Genomic DNA, 7500 nt, shown 5'->3' with positions numbered 1-7500 from the left:
CAACTCGGCTCACTTTTCGAGTTACAGCCGGTCAAAGTTGAAACTTTAAAGGGCCATATCTCCGGAACCAAGCCGAGTTGGGGCCCCATACACCCGGCGTGGGGGGCCCTCCCAGAGGCCCCCAATACCCCCGAGTGTGGAGCCCCAACTCGGCTTACTTTTCGAGTTACACCCGGTCAAAGCTGGACAGGAAGTGGCCGTATCTCGGGACCGGAAGGTCCCCGTGGCTCGGGACGGCGGGAGGAGCAAGGTCCCCGAGAGCGGGCCCCGCACCCGCCGCCGCGAGCCGCTGGGACCTCCCGGTCCCGAGATGGGCCCCGTTACGCGCGGGCGACTTTCGGAGAAAACGGCCCGTATCTCGGAGAGGGGAGGTCCCAGCGGCTCGCCCTTTCGGGTGTCGGGGGCTCCCCACGGGCCCTCTCGGACCCCGCCTGCCCCGGGCCCCTGGGACCTTTCCTTCCCGGGCGCCCCCCCGACACGTCGGGCCCCTTTTCTCCGGGACCCGGGGGCCCCGGAGCTCGGGGGCGGGCTCTTTGCGAGGGGCCCGCCGGGACGCCACACTTGACCCGAGTCCGGTGTCTCTGGGCCGCCGGGTCCCCGAGCTACGGGCGTTCGAATTCGGGGCCCGAAAATCCCTCAAAGTCCGAAAACGTGCAGTGGGCGGGGACTTCCGGGGCCCCGGAGGCTCTGACGGCACACCCAGGGAGGTGCACCGTCCTCGGGCACGGCCAGGTGGCCCCCCCGGGGTCCTGGAAGTCCCCCCGCCCCCCGGAGACACCCACACCCACACCCACCCACCCACCGGACGGGAAGATTCCGTTTTTCGCCGATATCTCGAAAACGGCCGGGCGAAAAAATTTCAAACTCGGGTCTTCCGTAGGCCTCGGGGGGCCCTATCCAAAGAGGCCACCCGCGTCCCCGGGGGCCTCGGGGTCAGGGAGTTAGGCCCGGTCAAAGGCGCGGCGTTTTTGGCTTATATCTCGCGAACCCCCGGGCCAATCTTCCCCAAACTCGAATCGACCGTAGTGCCGGACGGGGCCTTTCGAAAGAGCCCACCCACGAGGTCCAACTCGCCCGGGTCCCCGAGTTATAGCCGTTCAAAGTCGGGGGTCCCGGCGAACGGCGATCCGGTAGGGGGCGTCCCCGGGGCCCGCCGCCGCCCTGGTTCGAGCGAGGGCCCCCGTGGGACCTCGCCACCCAAATTTGAGCTCTCTGGGCCTTCGCGTCGCGGAGATACGGGCGATTTTCTCCCGGGATCGTGACGTCATCGGCGGGCGCCATTTCAGAGCGCGGCCGAGGGTTTTCGGCCGATATCTCCGCGAATACTCGACCAAAAACGACGAAACGCATATGGACGCGTTCAGCTCGGCGAGACGGTTCGAATGAGCCCGGCCTCGGCCGGGCACGTCGAGTTTTCGGCGAGATATTTGCGTTTTTCCGCTTCCGGGGCGCTTTGGGGGCCCGTATCTCGGGCCCCCGGGGGCCCACGGGGCTGGGGGCGGTCTCATTCGAAAGGTCTCGTCCCGTTCTCCAGCCGACAAAAATTTGGCGTCGATCGGAGCCGCCTTCGGAGAGCTACGGTCGTTTGAAGCCCCGTGCGGTGGGGTTACCGTCCTTCAAACAGCCGCCGCTCGCAGGGGGAGTCCCGGGGAGGCATGGTTGCCTGTATGACTTGGGCTTAGAGCACCCAGCCCCGCGCTCCTGGAGGAACCTCCGGTGCACAGGGTCTGCTGCAACCAGCCACGTGGGTTCTGAGGGGTAGGGGAGCGTGCGCTCTCCTCCCCGGGCGGGCGGCCGGGCCCTGGGGGCTCGCGCCTCCACGGAGGGACCTCGCTCCCGGGGCTTCGTCCCCGGGGCTCGGGGACTCCGTGGCGGCTCGGCCCCCGGGGTTCGACCCCGCTCGCTCGCTCCAAAACCCAAGTCCAAAACGTGGGGTTGCACGGGAGCTCCGGGCGCGACGGGTCTCCACGCACGGCCCCGGGGAGGGAGCTCCGACCCGGGCCGGAGGCAGATTCGCCCCCCGCCCCCCGGCTGTCCGCCCGGAGCCGAGACGGTCCTAAAACGGGCCTTGGGGGTGATGTAGAAGGGTAACGCTCACACAACCAGGACTCACACAAACCGATCTGCATCCCAGGCAGGGTGCGGGTCTCCTGGGCACGAATAAAGCCCGATGCCCCGTGGGTGATGTTGGCCCTGGCCACTCAAGGCACTCACCCAAGCCAGAGAGGGTGCACTCTGGCTGGGGAAGCAGATTCAATCTCTGCTGTGGTGGAGCTCTGGAAAAACGCCAAACCTCCAGGAAAAGACGGCCCGGTTTCTCTGAAAAGTGCATCCCAGGCAGGGTGCGGGTCTCATGGGCACGAATAAAGCCCGATGCCCGTGGGTGATGTTGGCCCTGGCCACTCAAGGCACTCACCCAAGCCAGAGAGGGTGCACTCTGGCTGGGGAAGCAGATTCAATCTCTGCTGTGGTGGAGCTCTGGAAAAAACGCGAAACCTCCAGGAAAAGACGGCCCGATTTCTCTGAAAAGTGCATCCCAGGCAGGGTGCGGGTCTCCTGGGCACGAATAAAGCCCGATGCCCCGTGGGTGATGTTGGCCCTGGCCACTCAAGGCACTCACCCAAGCCAGAGAGGGTGCACTCTGGCTGGGGAAGCAGATTCAATCTCTGCTGTGGTGGAGCTCTGGAAAAACGCGAAACCTCCAGGAAAAGACGGCCCGGTTTCTCTGAAAAGTGCATCCCAGGCAGGGTGCGGGTCTCATGGGCACGAATAAAGCCCGATGCCCGTGGGTGATGTTGGCCCTGGCCACTCAAGGCACTCACCCAAGCCAGAGAGGGTGCACTCTGGCTGGGGAAACAGATTCAATCTCTGCTGTGGTGGAGCTCTGAAAAAAAAAAAACGCGAAACCTCCAGGAAAAGACGGCCCGGTTTCTCTGAAAAGTGCATCCCAGGCAGGGTGCGGGTCTCATGGGCACGAATAAAGCCCGATGCCCGTGGGTGATGTTGGCCCTGGCCACTCAAGGCACTCACCCAAGCCAGAGAGGGTGCACTCTGGCTGGGGAAGCAGATTCAATCTCTGCTGTGGTGGAGCTCTGAAAAAAAAAAAAAACGCGAAACCTCCAGGAAAAGACGGCCCGATTTCTCTGAAAAGTGCATCCCAGGCAGGGTGCGGGGTCTCCTGGGCACGAATAAAGCCCGATGCCCACCTTGAAACGGAGCCTGGGCTCGACTCTGAAGTCCAGATCTCGAAAAACGACAGAGTCCAAAAAGGTGCGGTGGCTCCAAACCTCCATGCCCTCAGACCTCCCTGGCCAGCCCAGGGAGGGTGGCCCGTCCTGGGCCAGACTCAGATTTCCCCCGCCACCCCTGGAGCTCCGCCTGGAGCGAAGACGGTCCTAAAACGGACCATGGGGCTCTTGTAGAGGATGAGGGAGGGAGAGAGGGGCCTTCAGAGAGCCCCTTGGCCGGCTTGACTCTGGAGTCGAATTTGGAAAAATAGACAAAGTCCATAAACGTGCTGTTGGTTCGGACCTCCAGGGCACTCAAGGCACTCACCCAAGCCAGAGAGGGTGCACTCTGGCTGGGGAAGAGGATTCAATCTCTGCTGTGGTGGAGCTCTGAAAAACACGAGAACCTCCAGGAAAAGGCGGCCCGGTTTCTCTGAAAAGTGCATCCCAGGCAGGGTGCGGGTCTCCTGGGCAAGAACGAAGCCCAATGCCCACCTTGAAACGGAGCCTGGGCTCGACTCTGAAGCCCAGATCTCGAAAAACGACAGAGTACAAAAAATGTGCGGTGGCTCCAAACCTCCATGCCCTCAGACCTCCCTGGCCAGCCCAGGGAGGGTGGCCCGTCCTGGGCCAGATTCAGATTCGCCCGCCACCCCTGGAGCTCCGCCTGGAGCGAAGACGGTCCTAAAACGGGCCTTCGGGGATGTATGAGAGAGGGGAAGCGTGGTGGTGGCAAACACAGAGGACCCCCTACCAGCGATCAGACCGTCGTGAGTCCCACTCAGAGTCACTCTGGGTGGGCATGTAAAAATCCAGATTACGCCGCGCTGGAGCTCTGGAAGTTACGAGACCTCCAGGAAAAGACAGGCTGGTTTTCTGAAAAGTGCACCCCAGGCAGGGTGCATCTTTTCCTGGGCACGAGCCCAGCGCACATGGTGTGGTGGTCCGGCTCTGGTGCCAAAGTTTGGGGGAAAAAATAGACAGAGTCCAATAACGTGGTGTGGTTCCAAAGCTCCATGCCCTCAGACCTCCCTGGCCAGCCCAGGGAGGGTGGCCCGTCCTGGGCCAGATTCAGATTTGCCCGCCACCCCTGGAGCTCCGCCTGGAGCGAAGACGGTCCTAAAACGGGCCTTCGGGGATGTATGAGAGAGGGGGAAGCGTGGTGGTGGCAAACACAGAGGACCCCTACCAGCGATCAGACCGTCGTGAGTCCCACTCAGACTCACTCTGGGTGGGCATATAAAATCCAGACTACGCCCCGTCGGAGCTCTGGAAGTACGAGACCTCCAGGAAAAGACAGGCTGGTTTTCTGAAAAGTGCACCCCAGGCAGGGTGCATCTTTCCTGGGCACGAGCCCGGCGCACGTGGCGGGGTCCGGCTCTGGTGCCAAAAAAATTGAGAAAAATCGACTAAGTCCAATGGCGTGACGTGGGTTCAAAGCTCCATGGTCTCAGACCTCCCTGGCCAGCCCAGGGAGGGTGGCCCGTCCTGGGCCAGAGTCAGATTCGCCCGACACCCCCTGGAGCTCGACCTGGAGGGAAGACGGTCCTAAAACGGGCCTTCGGGGCTGTATGGAAGAGGGCAAGTGTGGTGGTGCAAAACACAGAGCACCCCCTACCATTGATCAGACCGTCGTGAGTCCCACTCAGACTCGCTCTGGGTGGGCATATAAAATCCAGACTACGCCCCCCCCGTCGGAGCTCTGGAAGTACGAGACCTCCAGGAAAAGACAGGCCGGTTTTATGTAAAGTGCACCCCAGGCAGGGTGCGTCTTTCCTGGGCACGAGCCCGGCGCGCGTGGCGGGGTCCGGCTCTGGTGCCAAAAAATTTGAGTAAAATCGACTAAGTCCAATGACGTGGTGTGGTTCCAAAGCTCCATGGTCTCAGACCTCCCTGGCCAGCCCAGGGAGGGTGGCCCCGTCCTGGGCCAGAGTCAGATTCGCCCGACACCCCCTGGAGCTCGACCTGGAGGGAAGACGGTCCTAAAACGGGCCTTCGGGGCTGTATGGAAGAGGGCAAGTGTGGTGGTGCAAAACACAGAGCACCCCCTACCATTGATCAGACCGTCGTGAGTCCCACTCAGACTCGCTCTGGGTGGGCATATAAAATCCAGACTGCGCCCCCGTCGGAGCTCTGGAAGTACGAGACCTCCAGGAAAAGACGGGCTGGTTTTATGGAAAAAGTGCACCCCAGGCATATGCTTGTCGAACGGTCGGTCTGGGTAAACGGCGAGTGTCCGTGCTGTTGCGTGCGAACGAGATTCCCAATGCTAACGAACCTCCCCCGGCTGGCGACCGGGGAGAGCGCCTCGTTTTCGGGCACGAGCGAATGCGTCTGCCTGGCGGAGCCCCCGTCGGTGCCGAGGTGGTCCTGAGACGGGCCTTCGGGGTTTTGTCGAGGAAGGGGACAAGCGCCCCAATCGGACAAGGCGACGGGCTAAAAAATGGTGCTCGGTATCGGTTTCTGACATCCAGGCGGGGATGCGTCATCTGGGGTCGGCAGGCAGGCAGGCAGGCGGTCACCAGGGCGCTCTGGAGGAAAAGGCCCCCCTCCGGAAAAAAAGGACAGAGTCCGTAAACGTGAAGTCGAAAGAGTTCCCCAGGGCCGGCCCGTCTCCATGGCCGGTGACCTGGGTGGGTGCCTCGGACCCGGGGCGAGACGGTATCGGTGGGCGTGAACGGAGCACCCGTCGGTGCCGAGACGGTCCTAAAACGGGCCTTCGGGGTTTTGTCGAGGAAGGGGACGAGAGCCCCGCTCGGACAAGGTGACGGACCAAAAAAAAAAGCGTTGCTCGGTATCGGTTTCCGACATCCTGGGGAGGATGCGTCGTCTGGGGTCGGCAGGCAGGCGGTAACCAGGGCGCTCTGGAGGAAAAGGCCCCCCTCCGGAAAAAAGGGACAGAGTCCCTAAACGTGAAGTCGAAAGAGTTTACCAGGACGGCCCGCCTCCCGGGCCGGTCACCCGGGAGGGCGCTTCGTGCCCGGGGCGAGACGGTATCGGTGGGCGCGGCGGAGCTTCCGTCGGTGCCAAGACGGTCCTAAAACGGGCCTTCGGGGTTTTGTCGAGGAGGGGACAAACGCCCCGCTCGGACAAGGTAACGGATCTCCGTGTGACGGGCGCCTCCGGGTTGCCCACCCCCGGGGCCCGAGAGGAGCGCACCCCCTCCTCCCGGGCCGTCGACGCGAGGGGTGTTTAGCCTGATCGATTGGAACTTCGGACGCGCCTGGGGACGGCCCCTGCCCGGTCGAGAGACCGCTATGGGCAGCTTGCTCCTCCCCGCTCTGCGCGTCGACTCTAGACGCGGCCTCCCTCCGGGGAAAGCAGGCCGCGTCGACCTCGGGAGACTCAGAAGACCCGTCTGAAACGAACGTCCGCCACGGCGGGCGGAGGACGCGGTCGCGTCGGTCGGATCGGACGGCGAGCGGATCGGGGGGCTCGACACATCCCCCCACCCTCCCAGTCTTCGAGCCGGCTCTTCGCACCCGCGCCTCCCCCGCCCGAAAGGCACCCTTTCCCGGTTACGGCCTCGACCCAGCGGCCACACCTCTCCCCAGAGAGAGGAGGGTTCCGCACGCGCCCCCTATGAGCGGCCGCGCCGTCCCCGAGCCCCCGGCCCGCCGACCCGGGCCGCACTCGAGGCGGAGCGAGACCCGTGTGTAGGAAGCCAGCGTGTTCGCGGTTCTCCTTCCCCTACAGGGCGGTTTACCTGGTTGATCCTGCCAGTAGCATATGCTTGTCTCAAAGATTAAGCCATGCAGGTCTAAGTGCACACGGTCGGTACAGTGAAACTGCGAATGGCTCATTAAATCAGTTATGGTTCCTTTGATCGCTCCACCCGCTACTTGGATAACTGTGGCAATTCCAGAGCTAATACATGCAAACGAGCGCCGACCCGGCTCCCCTCGGGGGGTCGGGGACGCGTGCATTTATCAGATCCAAAACCCATCCGGGTGCGGCTCCGGCCGCCCCGGCCGCTTTGGTGACTCTAGATAACCTCGGGCCGATCGCGCGCCCTCCGCGGCGGCGACGACTCATTCGAATGTCTGCCCTATCAACTTTCGATGGTACATTCGGCGCCTACCATGGTGACCACGGGTAACGGGGAATCAGGGTTCGATTCCGGAGAGGGAGCCTGAGAAACGGCTACCACATCCAAGGAAGGCAGCAGGCGCGCAAATTACCCATTTCCGACACGGAGAGGTAGTGACGAAAAATAACAATACAGGTCTCTTTCGAGGCCCTGTAATTGGAATGAGCGTATCCTAAACCCATG

The sequence above is a fragment of the Pimephales promelas genome, unplaced genomic scaffold (genome assembly GCF_988280905.1).
Source record: "Pimephales promelas unplaced genomic scaffold, fPimPro1.hap1.1 HAP1_SCAFFOLD_88, whole genome shotgun sequence".
NCBI lineage: Eukaryota > Metazoa > Chordata > Actinopteri > Cypriniformes > Leuciscidae > Pimephales > Pimephales promelas.
Note: the sequence above shows the minus strand (reverse complement) of the source record.